The following is a 22,110-nucleotide window of genomic DNA, read 5'->3' as shown; positions in this document are numbered from 1 at the left end:
GAATAGTCAACCTCCATCTTAATAATATCTGATTTTTCTTTTATCTCTTGCCAATAATTGGAGAAGGAGCTGAACTAATACACACTTTAATGTCTTGCGATGCCAATATCAAAGCCACACAATCCGTCTCCATTGTGGACTAGTTTATCTGATGCATATTTAATTTCTTAGAAAAATAACACACTTTAACATCTATACCATCTTTGTCTTCTTGAATCAATTCTGTACCAAATGCAACATCATTTGCATCAACATCAAATTTAAATGATTGACGGAAAGTTGTAGCTGAAAGAACTGGCAAGCTGTTAAGTATAAGTTTAAATTATTAAAAGCCTCGTTACATTTTTCAAACCAATTAAACTTTCTTTTCTTACTCAATAAGTTTGTGTCAGGGGTTCGGCAATTATGGTAAACTGGAACCGAATTTCAGATAGTATCCAGGAATACCAAAAATTGGATCCGTTGCGTTTTACTGATAGACACAGTGAATTCAGAGATAGCCTTGACCTCAACATCAGTAGGGTTAGCTTGTCCATGTAACACGATAAGTACTAGAAATGTAAAATAGGCACGACAAAACTCACTTTTAGATAAAAGGATCTTTCCTTATTACGTTGTAGACGATGACATCAACGACGTAAATATTACAGTTATCTAGGCCAGAGATGACATGTTCATTAAACATTGAAAAGTAAAAAGAGAAGATTTGAGCAAAGAAAGTCATCACTTTATACAGATACAGATCATATTCAGTCACGAATGCCGAAATTTCTTTTGCAATTCCGTCAGCAGAATTTTCTAAAATCCTTCAAAACATCAAACTTGGTGAAACATTTTGCGTTTTCAATTTTATCAATGCAGTCATTGATTCTTGGAATTGGTTTTCGTCACACTGATCACCTTTCTATAGTCTGTGCATATGCGGAAAGTATTATCTAGGTCGATACGAGAATATAGGATGAACTTCGTTACTTTTACTAGGTTCTATAACATCATTTTCATCAAATACTGACTGTCTTCTTTAAACATTCCTGTTTGAGTGGGTTCATCCTGTACTGATGCTGTTTCATACGTGTAGAATTTAGAATTTCAACGTCTTGGTAGATTTTATTTATTTGTGTATGAACGTCTGTAAAGCTATTCACGTAACAGATTGTTTTTTTCATTCTCTTCTATTTGATGCAGATGTGAAAATTTATGTTCCAGATTAATCGTAATTTCTTGACGCTGAAGATTGATTGCACCATATTCATTACAGTCCCAATGCACGCCATCGCTTAGATCCTCATTGTGTTTGGACAGGTACAACTACATTGACTGCATGATTCTATGTTTTATATCAGCCATTTAAAGTACGTATTTAAGATTAGCGTTTGTGTTATGAAATATTTTATACTGGATTGAATTTACTAATGTCCCATACTAAAGGAATGTCATGTCTGAGGGAGTAACTTAACGACTTATTAGTAATTTATGTATATCAATATAGAGCTACACCGGACAACAGACCATCCAGTCCTAACACTAACTTCTTAATGCTGAGTGCCTAGCGAGGCAGCTGTTTGTGTCATTTTTATAAGTCTTTGGTATGACTTGGCTGTGGCTAGAGCCCACAACATCCCGCATCCATGACGAATCCTCTAACCACTAGGCCACCGAACTGGTCTTGTGAACATAAATGATCTTGTCCACAGTAGCACATTTTGAGCATTCATCAATGTACAGACCAGTGTGAATGATTGATGCTACGCCAACGGTGGTAACAAGCCTTGCATAAAGAGACTTCAACAAACATCTACTAAATCTATTAATCACTGCTTGCTAGTCTAAACTAACAACTCAGTCACTAGGTGGAGGAGGGAATATTATTCCAAGATTACACTCAGATCATACATGCCAACCCCTGACGAGGAAAAAGTGTAATCCAAGTGGACAAAAAGAGGAATCCAAGCAGAAAAAGAGGAATCCACATATAACATGATAAAAATTCAATGAACAATGATTTATTTGCCCCTCTCGTCTTTTAACATCCTTTACTGCTTAAAGTTTTCATATGTAGCACTTTTAGCTTTCGAAAGCAACAGATTTTCGTGTTGCATTTTAAAACACTTTGTGCCAACTGAGACTATGAATGTTTGGCACACCAGTAGAGCACAAAGTACTGGGTTACTGAGCCTGGATCTGAATTCACTTTTATGTTTGATAACAATCCTTAACAATCTCTCACAGTCAGCATTAGAATGATAAAGAACCAATATTCCTTTCATAACATGACAAAGCAGAGGAAATTTATATCTTCCAATGATTGTGTCTTTTAGCTGGGAAATAAGGTACCACTGCACTTCAACTCTATCTGCATTAAGTATATTATCAAGTAGAATCCCAATTTTATACTTCAGGAATTCTCCTTCCAGATGATCCAAGGTAGACAAGGATGGTAATAGAAAGGGATATCTCTTGACAAAGAATCGAACACTTTTGAAGCTTTTTGACTGTCTCTCATTTAAATCAGCAACTGAAGCATTTAAAAGCACGTCATTTCCATAGGGGAATTTCTGGAGCATGTAATCACAGGCTGTAGCATAATACTCTCTAACATTATCATAAAACACCTTCACAGCTAGAGTAGAATTGTGTTCTACGAATTCTCTTGCTTCTGCACCAATAGCAAGATCTTTGTTATCTTTCTATTAAGAACTCTGTAAATAACACCTCTGCATTTATAACAGTCATGTCTGCACTTTAGTTCTGCTGCAGATAAGAAGTTAACTTAGTATTGGAGTTCGTAAGACGAGCTAATTCGATATGTTTCTTTGTTTTCAAGTGTTTCTCCACGTAAAATTTACCACCATGCCCAATATTAAAATAGTTTTTGCACAGACTGCAATGAACATGATGCTGCCCTAGAATACAGGGACTCGTATCGTTGCTTAAAACTGACCTGTCATACATGTACGACAGGTCACTTTTAAGAAACGATACGAGCCCCTGTGTAAGAGAATGGAACGCTGTATTATGTCATTCATGAATTCATCTTTGAAGGATTTTTCCCCGTTTTTTTACGATCAACTTGCGAAAATCTTTGAAAAAATATATGTGCTCTAACACAAACATCGACTAGATACATCTGAAGACTTTTAGTGCCAAATAGTAAAATTATTTCCACACGGTCTTGAATAGACGACACGTGATGGTGACCTTGTGTCCTCATCTTTGAAGGATTCAGCTATTTTTTGTTTCGTTTATTTTTGGCTATTTTCTAATCCATCTGTGAAATTATTTGAAAGGAGATATTTTTGCTGTCATACACGCATCGACTAAAATAAATTATACTTTTTAGTGCCAAATACTTATAGACTGGTTCTGTACTAAATATAAATCTGCGAGTAAAGATTAAAAATTAGAAAACCTGTCTGTTCTCTCCTCACTAAGCCGTACAGCTACTATAAATAGAATACGAGGTCGAAAGTTTGAAAGTAGAACCAGCATGTTTCTGGATAATAGGATAGTTGCTATAAATAGAACATAATACTATTAGGAAAGTGCATGGACAAGCGTACTCTTATATTGTAGTTACGTAGAAGCCGTCTTTTCTAAAATACGGTCTGTGGGATTAATGGGATGTTAATAAAAAAGAGAAAACAAGCAATTTATTTTTTTTGGGAAGGTGGATATACTGAAAAAGCATAATCCATATACGTTTATGCGTAAGGCGTAATTTAGTGAAAAAAGCGCAATGATTACGCCTAAAGCATAATTGTTGGCATGTATGCTCAGATGCATCAACATGCAGCTTCATTAGTGAAGCAAACTTTGACTAGACTTGATGTAATATGTTAGAAGACTTAGAAAATATATAACAATCAAATGGCTTAAAGTACAAATGCCATTAAACCATGAAAATCAGATCACATCGAGAGTTTTGGAATGGCTGTGTTACCTTTCCTGAGATGCATACAAATATCAATTTTCAAGTGTACTGGCAAAAGGGGGTCTAAAGTAGTGATGGTTCAATACTGGATGTTGAAATAACAACTGTAAATCAAGTATGAAAGTCACATCACAGTAAGCAACATTTGGTATGTAAAGTTATTCTTCTTTGAGTTGCATTTACATACCAATTTAAAGAAGAGGAGAAGCAATTAAGTCCAAGATATTCAGGGTGTAATGAACAAATTGCAGCTGATACAAAAGTCACTCAATCATAAAATTAGGTCATAGTATCCCAGTTTTTACATGGTCCAAAACATTGTCAATATAATAAAAAAATTAAAAATACATAAAAGATAGACCATACTGACCGATTTCTGACAGCTGAGTTAATATCTTTCTGATGTATCCACATATATGTTTTCATGAGCATAAATGAAGTTGTTTCAAAGACAATGAGGGTGTCATGAATGAATAGTAGAAAGTACAAAAGTACACTTTGTCAGTGAGGTGCTAATTTTAACAGCCAGAAGGAACAGCATAATTTTAAATGAATACAAATAAACAATTGTTAGTCACAGATTTATTACTCAAGTGAATTGTTTGATATATGTTAGGATTGATAAATTGTATCAATCACACTAATTAAAACACATATAGTGAAATGCTAGATATTTCAAAGCACCCCACAATGTTTGTTCTAATGTCACCATATCAGTGGATTTCATCAACAAAGATTCAATGCTAGGTAGGTTGAATTATCATTAACTAACTTCAGTGTGCCAGAATATCTTCATTTGCCAAAAAGGCATTTGATAGGGTATGGCAAGCGGCCTTTTGGGCAACTAAGTATCAGAAAGTATAATATCAGCTCAAACCTAGTGCAGGTTGTTGAGCACTTCTATGAATAAGCCACCATTGCTGTCCTCATCAATGGCAGCAGAGTAGATTGATTTCGAACAAATGTTGGAGTCAGACAGGGAAGTATTCTGTCAGCTACACTTTTCAACATTTTCCTGGAAAGGATCATGGAGAATGCTTTGCATGACCATAAGGGCACTGTCATTACTGGAGGAAGAACAATCACAAACCTTCACTTTGCAAATGATATTGATGGTTTGCAGGAGAGGAAAATGAACTGGCTGATTTGGTTGAGTGCATCAACACAGCCCCCACAGCATACAGTATGAAGATTAGCGCAGGAAAAGACAAACTGATGACAAACAAGAACAATGGCACCAGTGCAGAAATAAAGGTCAGTGGACAGAAGCTGGAAAGAGTCACAAGCTTCAAGTACTTGGGATTAGTTATCATAGACGAGGGCTCCAAACCAGAACTACATTGCAGGATTGCCCAAACAACAGCAGCAAAAACAAGGATGAGACCAATATGGAAAGATACCAACATTGCTTTTGGTTCCAAAATCAGGCTGATGTGCTTCATTGTCATATCCATCTTTTTGTATGCTTGTGAGACATGGACGCTCACATCAGACCTACAAAGAAGGAGTCAAACCTTCAAAATGAGAGGATACCGCAAGAGTTTGGGCATCTCACACACTGACCAATGTAACCAACAAAGAAGTCCACAACAGGATCCAGGATCCAACAAGCCATTGGATCCTATGAAGACCTCTTGACCACTGTAAAAAAGCATAAACTGAAGTGGTACAGGCGTGTCTCAAGATCATCTGGACTGGCAAAACAAATCTTGCAAGGTGCAGTGTGACGGTGCAGAAGATGAGGCAGACAGAAAAAGAGGTGGGAAGATAACATTAAGGATTGGACAGGCATGGGATTTAGAGATACCTAAAGAGCAGTAGAGTACAGGAAAAGAAGGAGAGAATTTGTTGTAAGGTCAACTGTGGTGCCCCAACGATCTCTTGGGTTAAGGGTTTGATGAGTCTGCTGATGATGAAGTTGCTCGTATAAAGATTCACATAAAATGATCTGGAAACTGGGAAAAAAGTAGTCTGGTGAATTTATTGAACTGTAAAATATTTAGATCAGTATCACATGGCCATTTTGATCCAATCAGAATAAGTGATTGTGATTTGGATTTTTAACATAGCTTTAACAATTTTTCAGTCATATCGCTACGATATCTGCAATGTGGCAGTTTATAGTGATGTCTAGCACTGGGGCATCATGCCGCAGACATGTTGCATGATGTCCCTTCCAGTCACATTATCCTGACACCGGGCCGACCAGTCCTAACACTAACCTGTTAATGCTGAGCGCCAAGCGAGGCAGCTGTTAGTACCATTTTTGTAAGTCTGTGGTATGACTCGGCTGGGGATCGAACCCACGACCTCCCGCATCCGAGGCGGACGCTCTAACCACTAGGCCACTGGAGCGGTCAATCAGAATAAGAAAACGTGGCCAATTCCTAACAACTGTAATTAAAATGTTTTCCCATAGTTACGACAAAATCTGTAATCATGTTGAGAGTCCCTTGGGATTTATTATATCCATAGCTTACTGTAAACTAAAAGGACACTAAAGTCAATATGGATTTTAAACACAGCAGTTTCTTAAACAACTAAAGAAACAAGTAAAAAAATCAAAATGTTAGCATGTACAACATTTTAATTGTTTTAGAGACATAATCCTGTCTAATCTAACACCATATCAAACTAACCCCTTTATGTTAGAATACTAAACAAGAAGTTGTATATCATTATTATGCAGAACAGCATGTATGGCTCACCTCTGCCAAAGACTTCCTGTAGCAAGGCCATTTTGGATTTGTTCCTTCTAGGTCCATCTTTCTTCATCTGTTCCACGGCAGTCTCATCACTAAATATAGCTCACAGCTGGAAGAATTGCAGGATTTGCAACAGATTTAAAGATAATACAGACTGAATAGTAAGATTTCACAATTGTTCCTCAGATGAGATTTTTAAATTCCATTTTATAGCTTGGTTGACAAAGATTTTTTGTTGAAAAGGCAATAAGATGTAAAATTAAATCTCCTGAAAAGTGTACTGCTTTATCTCTCAGGAATTAAAGGAATTTGTCAACTCCTTTCTGGCTTAGAGTGATTGAATTTCTTCCAGCCCTATGGCATAGTGTCCATTCTCTTTTACTAAAAATAGTATGTTTTTATTAATAACAGTAACAAACTTTATGATGTTGCTAAAATTAGTAACACCATATAGGTCCAATGGGTTTTCAGTGAGGTGATCTTTGAGATGGATAACACTGGGAAATCCAGAAGAAATAGCAAAATTGGATAGGAAGCAGGACACGACTTATTCTAGCATGCTAGAATTGTTGATTAAACCTTGAGCAGCCAGCATGTCACCACTCTGCTATGCAGATCATAACTAGGACTAAAAATTTAGAGTCAATATTCCCCAACAAGGAAGTAGCGAAGCAATGGAGGAGTAGAAAAGTTTCAAAGGGCTGGGCGAACAAGATGCATTGACAATACAGCAGGAATAATAGGATTTTCCTTTTCTAAGAGTGACCCTGATCTTTGACCTTTTGGCTCTGAAATTAAGAGACTTTGTCCTTGCCCTAGGTGCAAGTCATCACAAAAAGCTTGTCCTGGTGGTGATGTAGAACTAATGTTATTGTGTTGACAGCATTTTCTTTTGTCAGACAGTGATTTTGACCTTTGCCCTCAAAGTCAATAATCTTCCTCCTTACTACAAGTGCAAACTATCCACACAGTATGGTTGAGGTATGTCTTGTAGAACTAATGTTATTGTATGGAAACCATTTGTATTCTTTCAGTGACATTGACTCTGACCTTTGTGCTTTAGACTCCAACAATCAATAAGGTTATTATTTATACTAAGTGTAAGCTGTCCACCAAGTCCAGGTATGTCATATGATGGGGATCTCAGTCTACTGTAAAGAAGCGATTTTTCGTCTTTCAGTGACCCGAACCTTCGACCCTGATGCTGACAGGGTTCATTATTATGCCAAGTGCAAACAATTCATGAAGCGTGATGCATTTAGATGGTGGGGAAATTAATTTATTATGCAGAAACTGTTTTTCGTCAGATATCGTCATAATATATTAAGCCGTTTTATTACAGGTGTATAAAAAATCATAATATTTATTATAAAATCATACAAGTTCAACAAATTTTTGTCCCATACCTACAAATGGTGAGGTAAACAAAAAGTATACAATTAAAAAAATCAGGCTGTAGAGTTACTGGGTAGACATGGAATATAACAAAAACTCATTTCATCATCTCAAATGGCATTAAATGTAGAAAAAGAGATGAAACTGATGAAGAACTTGAAACTGAAAACAAAACCTTCATGGTGATGCACGAGATGCCATCAAAGGGTGAAACATCAGTGTACACCTTTCATCCATGTGGGGATAAAGCATGAAACAGATACATGTACCTGTGTCCCAATATGTGGAATGCAACAAATGATGATGTACCAGTATATTTAAGTTTATCCCTCACTTTCAAAAAAGCTTTAACATCATAAAGTGGAATAGAAAATGTGATAGAAAACTTAAAATATCGGGATTGACCTTGAAACAGGACCGTGATGCACGTTCCAATGACAATATCCAAGTACCAGAATACCTAGTTTCATTTCTTAATCTCAAACACCTCTGAAGTTATGGAGGGGAAAGGAAGTGTTGGTAAACTACTGAGGTGTGACCTTGACTTTTAATATAGGACCCCTAAAGTATATTGTGGCCAACCGGGCCTGGTCTGGACAGGATTTGTATTCACACCATTCTGGTCAAAGGCAACAAGTATGCCACATTAACCATTTAGCAATGTTGATTCTTAAGTCACCATTTAGTACGGATATAAGCCTTTAAAAAAGAATTACACGTATTAATGGTCATACAAGACTGCTCACTTAAAGTATTGTTGATCTTACATGAGTGCTCACTTCATGTATTGCTGATCCTATATGACTTCTCACTTCATGTACTGATCTAACATGAGTGCTGCCTTCATGTATTGATCTTACATGACTGCTCACTTCATGTACAGATGACCCTACATGAATGCTCACTTCCCCTATTGATCTTTCATGAGTGCTCACTTCATGTATTGATCTTACATAGGTACTAACTTCATGTATTGATGATCTTACATAAGTATTCACTTCATGTACAGATCTTACACAAGTACTCACTATATATATTAATCTTACATGAGTGCTTACATCACGTATTGAGGATCATACTGACTGCTCACTTCATGTACTGAGGATATTAAATGAGTGGTTACTTTATGTACTGATGATCTTATATGGGTGCTCACTTCATATAAAAGTTATGAAATGGTTTGAACAATTTCTTTTCTTTTTTCTATGTGAGCCTTGACTAATATAACACTCTGTGTCATTTAGATTTTTTAATGTAGCTTTAACAATTTTAGTCATATCGTTATGCTTCTGCAGTGTGGCAGTTTATAGGGATGTCTATCACTGGGGCAATATGCCGCATCATATCCTACCCAATCACATTATCCTGACACCAGGCTGACCAGTCCTAAAAGTAAACTCTTAGTATCGAGTGCCAAGCAAAGCCGGTGCTGGTACCATTTTTATGTCTTTGGTATGATTCAGCTGGGGTTTCACTCTGTGATCCCCTGCATTTGAGGCAGATGCTCTAACCTCTTAGACCAATACACGGTCATATAACACTGACAGTATTCTATATAATATAATCACCACAGAACGTGGTGATGTTGTATCCAATGAACTCATTAAAACATTAGAATTTAAGAGCTATGAATTGAAACACATTCGGAAACCAAAGAGACTAAATACACCACATGTGGCATCCTCATGTGAGGTAATACATCATTTAATAATACACATATGAAATGGCTTTTCAAAATGTTAAATCACTGATTTCATGAGATAAGTCAGCTTACCTGATCACAGCCTATGGCTATCACAAAAAGGCCAAACAAAAATGACTCTATCACAAGCAAAATGGAATTTATCCTGCAACAGACAAGAGAAATTATGTCAATTGCTATAGAAAGTTGTTGTTGTTATTGTTGTAGGGTTTAACGCCATTTTTTAGCACATGGTAAGCTTTCTCACATACCCACAATGGCCGAATCCAAGACTCAAACCCATCAAGACAGAGGTGAGAGCTACAAAACACAAAATGAAAATTTGACCAATATTTTAACTTAATAAAACTTCTAAATTTGCCATAAGAAGGGATTTTTTTCTAGTAAATTATGTTTCTCCTTGAATATTTACCCAACTGCAGGATTAGTCATATCTGAGAGGGGCTACAGAATTATCATGCAATTATGACCCCTTCATTTCTCTATTATTTTTGGTACTAAGACCACAGGGGGAGTTACCAAGGGCCCATAACTCTTCCCATCTGACAGTGCATCGACGGCAAGCTTCTGAGTCCAGAACCAGTAAGACAAAGGTAGGCTATTTCTCGTTCTACTCAGTAATCTGACCCTTTCAGTGGGTGGAATGTTGACCAGGACATTGAGTCTGCCGGGAATGTCTGATCTGTAGATTTGATCTGAACTTGTCAATTGGTGTAAAACTTCACCTTGCATCTGCCAGAAGGTAATGTTCATGTCGATTCATCATGTGTCCCTAATTATGTAGTCAGGGTTTTTGAGAAGGCACTCGAATATGAGTGATTTCATGTGTCCCCAATTATGTAGTCAGGGTTTTTGAGAAGGCACTCGAATATGAGCGATTTCATGTGTCCCCAATTATGTAGTCAGGGTTTTTGAGAAGGTACTCGAATATAAGCGATTTCATGTGGCCGCAATTTTGGTTTTGCAGTTTGGATAATCTGGTATATTGAAACAAAGGAAGATTCAATCAGTACTATGCATACCTGACCATCAACAATTATCAAAGGAGGGCCATTTTTCGCTATCCTATTACAGTCTATCCTTTGGGCCTTAATGAAGCAAAATTAAATGTGACTTAATTCTTTTCCAAAATGATTAATACATAACTGATATTTTCAACATTATTTTTTCAATAGGCAGGTATAATAAAAAGCAAGGTAATCTTAGAAATTATTACTATCAATACATACTGCTTATTTTTTGTCTAAATCAACATTAAAGAAGGCTAAAACACTCCTGCCATGAGACCAGATTGCTTATATCGCAGAAGAGTAAAATTTGAGACTAAATTATATATCAGTTCATGCTGTACAATAGCTGTTTCAGAATCATATACAAATTATACATGTACTATATTTTGTAAATGTAACACCCTCTTGGCATTTAATGCATTTCCTCTTTTATCAAAGAACTTTTAATAAGACAAGACATGAAAGCAGCAGAACTATCCTTTTAACACATTAAAAATGACAAACCCAATTTTGGTAAATACAATTTTATTTTATTCCAAATCAGAAAACAAAGGGGAATGGATGTCAGATGGGTAGCACTTTCATTTAAAACTAACTAGATTTCATAATAGGTCTTTTAATTGAAAACTACATGTTGATGTGACCACCCTTTCAAACTGATTGGCAATAAGAGGATTTCCAAGATGGCCACTAGCCCAAGTGGATGCTTGACCAGGAACATTTTCATTTAGGACCAATTAGACCTTGAGATGAATGTGTGTCAAGTTACAAGTAGTTAAAAAGTGATGATGAGAAACTTATGCCAATGGATGGATGGATGACGGATTGATGACAAAACATTTGATCATCCAGTAAGCTTGCCTAGTCTATGACCAGTTGACCAAATGACCTCAATCAAACTATGGCAGACAATTCTGAAATCGTGTCCATTTTAACCAAATCAAAGCACACAATATGTTTATCAGTCATTACCCATATTCACTGTCACTATTTGAAGCAGCTATTCAGAAATATTGATCTAATTAAGAAATGAATGCATATCAATCACTAACAAAATCGAGGAGCTATCTGTTTCATTGTCAGCTCTTCAGCAAGATGAATATTTTGAAGAATCAGAATAGTTATTATGCCTTCAGTCATTTAAATAAGCACTGTCAAGGTTTTATATGATCAGGATGACTTCTGTTTGTTGTTTTGGGTTTAATTTCCCACCACAAGATACATACAGCATTATTGGTGAAGGAAAAATCCAGGAAAACCATGGTAAAAACCAATAACCCATGGGAAGCCACTGGCAGCTTTCTCACATACCCAAATTGGCCAAGCCTGAGACTCGAACATAAGAGGACAGAGGTGAGACGATGATGACTTCTGGCATGAAAGAATCGTAAAATTATGGTTCCAATCCCGTAACATACGTCATGGATATGAATGAAATGTGAAGAGAACCTGGTAAGCAAGATTTGCTAACTTATGAGTGATACATTTATAAACAAAAATTCTAGGGTCCACAATGGAAACAATGGAAATTGTGGCCACCAGATGGCCCTAATACTGCAGAATAATCACAGGAAAAACAGATATAATTAATTCTGAAATGCATGCGAAATACAAAAGAAGCCCAAGAGAAATGCAACTGAATAAAGATTTGGACCAAAAAATAAAATTTTATCATGAGTAAAACCAATGACAATCATGAACATCACAAACTTAGCTGAGAATTTGATATTAACTAACATTCATTACTTATAAATAGTTCCCATTCATGTCAATGTCCACATAAATATATCCCATACATATCAATGTCCATATAAATACTTTCCATTCATGTCACTGTCCATATAAATATACTCCATACATGTCAATGTCAATAAAAACATATTCATGTCAGTGTCTGTATATTCATGTCAATGTCCAATAAATAGTTTCCATTCATATCAGTGTCCATATAAATAGTTCCCAGACAAGTCAATGTCCATAGAAATATTTCCCATTCATGTCAATGTTCAAATAAATAGTTTCAATTTATATCAATGTCCAAATAAAATTTCCTCTCAAGTTGATGTCCAAATATTAAATAGCTCCATTCAAATCAATAGATCACACTCAAGTCCACATCAATATATCCCATTCATGTCACTGTCAATAGAAATAGTCCCCAATAGAAATAGTCACGTCAATGTCCAAATAAATAGTTCCCATTAATTACCAAGTTCAAATAAGTAGTTCCCATAGTTTCCATTCATGTCAGTGTCCATATAAATAAATCCTATTCATGTCAATGTCCATATAAATAAATCCCATTTATGTCAATGTCCAAATCAATAAATCATATTCATGTCAATGTCCATACAAATAAATTCTATTTATGTCCATGTCCATATAAATAAATCCTGTTTATGTCAATGTCTATATAAATAAATCCTATTCATGTCAATATCCATATAAATAAATCCTATTAATGTCAATGTCCATATAAATAAATTCTATTCATGTCAATGTCCATATAAATAAATCATATTCATGTCAATGTCAATATAAATGAATCCCATTCATGTCAATGTCCATATAAATAAATCTATTTATGTCCATGTCCATATAAATAAATCATATTCATGTCAATGTCCATATAAATAAATCTATTTATGTCCATGTCCATATAAATAAATCATATTCATGTCAATGTCCATATAAATAAATCTATTTATGTCCATGTCCATATAAATAAATCATATTCATGTCAATGTCCATATAAATAAATCTATTTATGTCCATGTCCATATAAATAAATCTTATTCATGTCAATGTCCATATAAATAAATCTATTTATGTCCATGTCCATATAAATAAATCCCATTCATGTCAATGTCCATATAAATCAATCTATTTATGTCCATGTCCATATAAATAAATCATATTCATGTCAATGTCAATATAAATAAATCCTATTCATGTCCATGTCCATATAAATAAATCTATTTATGTCCATGTCCACATAAGTAAATCATATTCATGTCAATGTCCATATAAATAAATCTATTTATGTCCATGTCCATATAAATAAATCTTATTCATGTCAATGTCCATATAAATAAATCCTATTAATGTCAATGTCCATATAAATAAATTCTATTCATGTCAATGACCATATAAATAAATCATATTCATGTCAATGTCAATATAAATGAATCCCATTCATGTCAATGTCCATATAAATAAATCTATTTATGTCCATGTCCATATAAATAAATCATATTCATGTCAATGTCCATATAAATAAATCATATTCATGTCAATGTCCATATAAATAAATCTATTTATGTCCATGTCCATATAAATAAATCATATTCATGTCAATGTCCATATAAATAAATCTATTTATGTCCATGTCCATATAAATAAATCTTATTCATGTCAATGTCCATATAAATAAATCTATTTATGTCCATGTCCATATAAATAAATCCCATTCATGTCAATGTCCATATAAATAAATCTATTTATGTCCATGTCCATATAAATAAATCATATTCATGTCAATGTCAATATAAATAAATCCTATTCATGTCCATGTCCATGTAAATAAATCTATTTATGTCCATGTCCATATAAATAAATCCTATTTATGTCAATGGCCATATGAATAAATCCTGTTTATGTCAATGTCCATATGAATAAATCAGGATCGCTCCGGTGGCCCAGTGGTTAGAGCGTCCGCCTCGGATGCGGGAGGTCGTGGGTTCGATCCCTGGTCGAGGCATACCAAACACGTACAAAAATGATACTAACAGCTACCTCGCTTGGTGCTCAGCATTAAAGAGGTTAGTGTTAGGACTGTCGGCCCGGTGTCAGGATAATGTGACTGGGTGGGACATCATGCAACATGTCTGCGGCATGATGCCCCAGTGCTAGACATCACTTTAAGCTGCCACACTGCAGACATCATAGCGATATGGCTGAAAAATTGTTAAAGCTATGTTAAAAATCGAAATCACATCGCATCACATATAAATAAATCCTATTTATGTCAATGTCCATATAAATAAGTCCTATTTGTGTCAATGTCCATATAAATAAATCCTATTCATGTCAATGTCCATATAAATAAATCATATTCATGTCAATGTCCATATAAATAAATCCTATTCATGTCAATGTCCATATAAATAAATCCTATTTATGTCAATATCCATATAAATATATCCTATTCATGTCAATGTCCATAGAAATAACTCCCATTTATGTCAATGTCCATATAAATAAATCCCATTTATGTCAATGTCCATATAAATAAATCCCATTTATGTCCATATAAATAAATCCCATTTATGTCCATATAAATAAATCCTATTTATGTCCATGCCCAAATGAGTAGCTGAATCAACAGAAGTCTGAATTATGAAAGTATATTCTACTTAGTAAGAAGCAACATTAAAGTTTCTCACATTTTTAAGTGTTTGCCCTCGCCCTTGACACCTGGATCTAGTATCCATGAAACTATTACCATGGTTGTGGCATAAATACTGGCTAGCCCTGCAAACAGAAATGTCATGTCAAACATATAATCCAACACCTCTCTCACTAATTTTATCAGCCAAACCTGCCTAAAATGCCATCTCTATTAAACAGTCACATCTTAAGCTGCCATATCTTCATGGTCTTTTGTATTAGATATAATGTCAAAAAAACCTCAACTGAGGAACCCCTAGTCACAGATGGTAGTTTATGTAAACTCCTAGTACTTAAAACTTGTTTAAATTTTTGTACTTCTAAATACCAATTCACTATCATGACAAAAGATATAAAATTTATTTTCTGTTGGATTGCACTTCCGTACAAAACCTGGGTGCCAAAATAATAGTTATTGTGTATCATTGATAGATTTTTAATCTGAAGAAGATAATGAAAAGATGTATTGTGATTCATACACCGAGGTTTTATGCACCTAGTGAAATCAAACTATTTATAGTTACATGATAAAGATTGTGAGCAAATATGTGTGTGTGTGTGTGTGAACAAAACATACATTTTATATCTGAATAACTTCAACCAACACTCTACTTATCCCAGATAATATCAACTAGTCACATAATAAAATAAATTCTATGCACCACCTAGATAGATATTAATGGAAGCAATGTCTTTCTCCAAAATGTTACCATGTGGAAATATTTGAATTATTTACCTTTTCAAAACATCAAGTTCCATGAACCTTCTAGATGGATATTTACTCTCTCTCTTAGCTTTTGCAACATCAGGGTATGTTCCGTGTCCATTGGGTTTTAAGTATGTGCCTAAACAGTACACGCTCAATTATTCCGATTTCCCAAACTTCATTTTAAAATACATCTTTGCAGATACTGAGAAGGCCATCTTGTTGTTTTGGTTTTTTTTAATGCTAATTCTCTGATTGAGATAGACTATAAGTGGTGGATGAAGAACCTGGGAAGACCACAGTAAGAACCACCAGCCCAAGGGAAGCTACTGGCAGCTCTCTCACATATCCACATTGGCCGAACCTGAGACTTGAGCCCATGTGGAAAGAGTTGAAATGCACAATGAGGAGAATTTTGGCATACGACATAACTGCTACTTTCGTGTACTTCAATTGAAATTTCTTTGGAAATTGTGCAAGATTTAAACACAATGCTGATCAAAATGACTGCTCACATTTGCTCAAATCTATACTAGTTATTAAAATATGGAAATTGAATTTTGCCAGACAGTACCAGTTTTTGAAAGTGCAATGAATATAAAATGGATATCAGCTCTTTCTTTTTACAATTTACCTCTTAAGTCTGGGAAGAGAAAATGACCAAGCAGAGCTAGCAGTTTTTTGAAAGGTGCACATCTGAAGCAAAGAGAAGCTGTATATTCTACAACCCAAAATACACCCATAAATCAAACACCTAAATAAATCAAATTAAAAGCTATTTTAACAATACACCTCTCCTTCAATAACTCGTGCACAACAGGATCCACGAACATAGACCGCACTATAAGCGAGGCGCAAGTTACAGAGAGACCTAAAAAATTGAGGGAAAAAAATCACTTTGACATCAAGAAAACCGTAAAATGGGTGGGTGGGGGTGGGGCGTTAGGGAACTGGGTTGTTTAATGACTGAATCCTCATTTTACAATCACATCGATAATAATTTTTTATAATACGCTTTTTCTAATGAAGTTGTTCGTTATTCTGTTTAAATAACATTTTTTCTCTCTCTCAAAATATCCAACATATGAAAGATCATTCAAACTGATTTGAACATCCATCATGTGTACTAGAAACATCTGTGTATTACGTCACTGCTTTTTGCTTTCTTGATAAGTCTGGTTCCCATAGTGGTATTTAATAGTATCTTGCCAAATCGGGAGTCCACAATTTGGGAACTAGACTAACTGTTGATACACCACCAAACAAGACTCCTTTTTTTTTTAAAAACACACGACATTAATTTCGTGACATGTCTATGTTGAAACTCAATTTTTTATTGTTCAATTAGTGCAATGTTAATGTCCTGTTTTCATTGGAAGTAATAATGAAATTTCTTATCACCCCTGAGGATATCTCTAAATGCCAGTTCAAGAATTCTCTGAAACTCATTTGCCCACAATGGTATGTATCTGTGAAATCAAGCTCGTTATTTTGCGAAGTATTCTTTTCGCTTTGCTGTCTTGTTATTTTTGATCAGATATGAAAGAGTCGGTTAATTTAAGGTAGTTTCTGTTACATACACAAAAACATTTATTACAGTGTTCAAATGATCAAATGAAGTGAGTTCACCCAACATATGACCGAGGCCGCTAGATTTTAAGCTAGTACGATTTTTGTTGCCTTTTAACTTTTCTTTTATTTCACCTCCTTTTTTTATTCAAAAGACATAATTAACATGATAATAAAAAGCAGGCCAGCTTTTAATTTAGTGCAACAATACAAAATTACTTCCGCAAGTACATTTTTTGGGGGTATTTTCGGGTTTAAAAAAATGGGATTTATGTCTGACACCGCGTTATAAGCTGGTTCGCGAGTTATCAGAGCGGGAGTTATCGAGGGAGTGGTGTACCTAAGATATACAAGGTCATTTTTAAATAGCCAGTATAACCAGTGAGGAGAACTTGAGAAATTCTAGTTCTATGAAAATTTAACCCATGCAAAATAGAAAACTGTAGAGCACCATCTAACATTTTGCAAAAATATACTCAAGATCAAGGTAAAAAAGACTCCATAACATTCTTAAGACATAAGGTCAATATTTGTTATATAAAATATATAAACCTCATTCCCTGATTAAAATATTTCTGTCCCACAGGGTGAAAGTGTATATCTCCAGATTTTTGTCACAACAGGAAGTAAATTAGATTAACAAACAGCTGATTTTCTTTCAAAAAAGCATAAAAAACACAATACTTCCTAGTGATTGTTAATACTGTATATATACCCTTGTAAGCCATGTCCAAATGCAAAACTGCTTAGACCCAGATCTACCTGCATATAGTGCATTCATAGATATGGGTCTTTGCAGTTATTAATGAGCAGAACAAACAAACAGACCCTGATATGCTGGCAGATTATGTGATAGCAGATCAGGGACTACAGTATTTACCATACATGTTGGGACACCATAAATTAATTCTAAAAGTATTTTTTTTGTGCACTGTATGTTCTGGGACACATTGCTTATTTTGAGTCTTAAGTTTTTATACACCTTTAAAATCATTTGAGAATTACATGTCAAAAAATGAACTCCAACTGAAATGTTATTTAAAAAATATAAAACTGTATTTGAGATAAAACTTTTTAATCCACTGCAGCAACATCTCATCAACACAGCCCTTCTCCTGCACATGTACGATCTGTTCTTTTGGTGCATGAATATTTTTTTAAAGCTTTCTCATACCATGAAAAATTGTTAGAGGCAACACAACACCTGAAGCGGAAAAGCGCATGGACTAAAGTCAGATTTTGTTAAAATCTGCACCAGTCTTGTTAATTCTCCTAATTTTGACCCCCATCTTATCATCAGGAATGCAATCAAAGTACACTAGAATTTCATCCATGTTAATGATCATATTGTTGGTGAAATCATCTGCTTTTCTTCTGGCCCTCACGAATTGATCACATGATTTTATTACCCCCAAATCTTCTATGTGATGCTGGGTCATCGATATCCGTGCACAAAGCACTATCCTGTGTCACTTTGAAAATTGTTCCATTGTTTCAATTTATTTTCATAATTCCCGTTAATACTGGTGAAAAGGAACCAAAGTTTGCTTCCATATCTTAGACCCGTCTTTGTATACCCCACCAAAAAAAATCAGCACACTTAAAATAATCCATAGTCGGCTTCTGAGGTCAGCATGCTTTACAATAAAATAACCTTTGTATTGATATCCTTTAAAACGGCTGCATAATATCCAAAATCAGCTTCTGAGGTCGGCTTACTTTGTAATAAAAAATAAGTTTTGTCTTTGATGTCCTGTCAGTAAGTTCAAAGAAGGAGTTTACTACTTTCTGCCAGTTGTGCTTATTCACCACCCAGGCTTCAATGTGCTTGGCATCTGTAGTTATAATTAATACAAAGGATCATTGATGTCTGCGGGTAAATAGTAATGATACATTTGTAACCTATGCTGACGATAGAATTGTCACTTGCACTCAAGTGAATGTGTTTTCAAATAATGATTTTTATTTGCGAGATACTTTCATACAGTAGACCTGGATATAATTCAGTCTTGGTTATTTTGCACCTAACACACTGTCATGCATGAATGGCAGTTGTCTGTAATATACTGGTTGATTATTTTCATCTTGTTTGTGAAATCATCTGCTTTTCTTCTGGCTTTCACAAATTCATCACATGATTTTATTTTCTGCAAATATTCTGGGCGACGATGGGTCATCGATGTCCATCACAAAGCACTCACTATATTGTGTCACTTTGTTCAATGTTTCAGTTTATTTTCAAAATTCCCGTGAATACCAGTGAAAAGAAACCAATGTTTGCTTCCATATCTTGGCCATCTTTATGTGTTCCACAGCAATTAAAAGAATCTAGTCTGCTTCAGATGTCGACTTGCTTTGCAATACAATAACATTGAATTGATATCGTTAAAAGAAAATAATTAAAAAATAACCCAAATCAGCTTTTGAGGTCGTTTTGCTCTGTAATAAAAAAAAACTTTATGTTTGATGTCCTGTCGGTAAGTTCACATGAGTTTACTGCTAGCTGCCAGCTATGTTTATTCACCACCTGGGCATCAATTATCCTTGACATCTGTAGTTATAATTAATACAAAGGAGCATTGATGTCTGCGGGTAAATAGTAATAATACTTCTGTAATCTGTGCTGGCAAAAAGATTGTCACTTACACTCAAGTGACTGTGTTTTCAAATAATGATTTTTATTTGCGAGATACTGTCATACAGTAGACCTGGATATAATTCAATCTTGATTATTTTGCACCTAACACCATATCATGTGTGAACGACAGTTGTCTTCAAGATATCGGTTGATTATTTCCTTCTTGTCTGCGATTTTGTTGGATCCAGTTTTCAGTCGGATAACACATCCAAACCTTTGAGCAGAAACAAACACAATTTGTTTCTCAATGTTCATGTCAATGAACAATGTGGCATGTGTTATCTGACATTAGCAGTACACACTACAGCATCGAAGCCTATGCCACACATATGGATTTTGTGGATATATTTTATTCTTTAATGCTCACGTTGAAAAAAAAGGAATTAATGATAACAATACAAGGTTAGTTTCTTTCTTTCTATTATCAAATAGGTGTTTTGTTTATCTATTTTATTGCAACAAACAGTGGGAAGGGAGGGGGGCACAAATGCAATACAGATTTAATTCATCTCTTAAGTCTTGGGACATAAGACCTAGGTGAAAGAAAAGTTTCACTATATGTTTTGGGAGAGGAATTCACCATTCCGGATCACTGCCATCTCATCTCTGTCTGCGTGGGTTCGAGTCCAAGGCTCGGCTAGCGTGGGTACGTGGGAAAGCCTGCCAGTAGCTTCTCATGGGTCGGTGGTTCTTCCATGAGTTTTCCAGGGTTCTTCCTCCACCAGTTATACAGGCTGTCATGTATAGCTTATCTTGTGCTGAAAAAATGGCGTTAAACCCTAGAACAACAACAACAACTGGGACAGGAATTTATTTTTATATCGTGTTCCAATACATATGGTAAATACGGTATGTGGTTTGCATTTGGACTTCAATAAAATGTGAGTGTATATATATATATATATATATATATATATATATATATATATATATATATATATATATATATATATATATATATATATATATATATATATATATATATATATATATATATATATATATATATTGTCACTTAAATTTCTCCAGACTTACCAACATAGAAGAGAAACTGAAGGAAAAACTTCTGATTTAGTTCCCCAACACAATTATTAATCCTGTAGTCAAAGGAGAAAGAAAATTAAGAAACCATGTTTGTCATGTATTTCCTGCAGATGCAAACTTTACTTGGGACAGACGCAAGTATCCTAAGAAGAAGATCGTCTGTCTTTGTAGGAATGAAGTAATTTTAGATTTTACAAAATAAGAACAATTACAAGTGAAATAATGTGTGTGTGTGTGTGTGTGTGTGTGTGTGTGACTTGGATTTTTAACATAGCTTTAAAAAAATGTCAGTCATATTGTTAAGATGACTGCATTGTGGCAGTTTACAGTGATGTCTAGCACTGTGGCATTATGCTGGAGACATGTAGCATCATGTCCCACCCAGTCACATTATCCTAACACCAGGCTGACCAGTCCTAATGCTAAGCTCTTGAAGCTTAGTGCCAAGTGAGGCAGCCATTAGTTCTATTTTTATAGGTCTCTGGTATGACTCAGCCAGAGTTTGAACCTGCAATCTTCCACATATGATGTGCATGCTTCAACCACTGTAGCATTTGTGAAATAATGTAAGTCTGTAACAGGTTATTTTATTATATAAATAACAGGTACAAAAACTGAGAAATTTAACTAACATATCTCATATGGAAACAACTTTACTTTGCAAACAAATAAGATTTATTTTTTCTAACTTCACTGAATGCTAGCTGGCTTTATGTTGCAATATTATGGAGTTTGATGCAAAATGCCACATAAAATCACAACAAAGATGCAAGAATAAGACCTCTTTGTCAAATATTCATATTCAGACTTCATTTTTATCTACAGTTAGTTCCTGTCCCCAACTGTGTTTAAGTCTACAGAAGCTGCTGCAGAGCACCCACCCAACTGTGTTAAAATCTACAGTACATTCCTGTGCAGCATCCATACAATTATGTTAATATCTACAGTACATTCCTGTGCA

General features: G+C 34.9%; 1 pseudogene; it reads right to left on the bottom strand.

Moving 5' to 3' along the window:
* Positions 1–3,889: 3,889 nt before the first annotated feature.
* On the bottom strand, positions 3,890–22,074 carry LOC149771704 (palmitoyltransferase ZDHHC3-like; annotated as a pseudogene).
* Between the last annotated feature and the right edge of the window lie 36 nt (positions 22,075–22,110).

This window comes from Sinohyriopsis cumingii, unplaced genomic scaffold (genome assembly GCF_028554795.1).
Source record: "Sinohyriopsis cumingii isolate HCF-2022 unplaced genomic scaffold, ASM2855479v2 utg001710l, whole genome shotgun sequence".
In the NCBI taxonomy this organism is placed as follows: Eukaryota; Metazoa; Mollusca; class Bivalvia; order Unionida; family Unionidae; genus Sinohyriopsis; species Sinohyriopsis cumingii.
The sequence above is the reverse complement of the archived record's forward strand: the minus strand, read 5'-3'. Positions and strand labels throughout refer to the sequence as shown.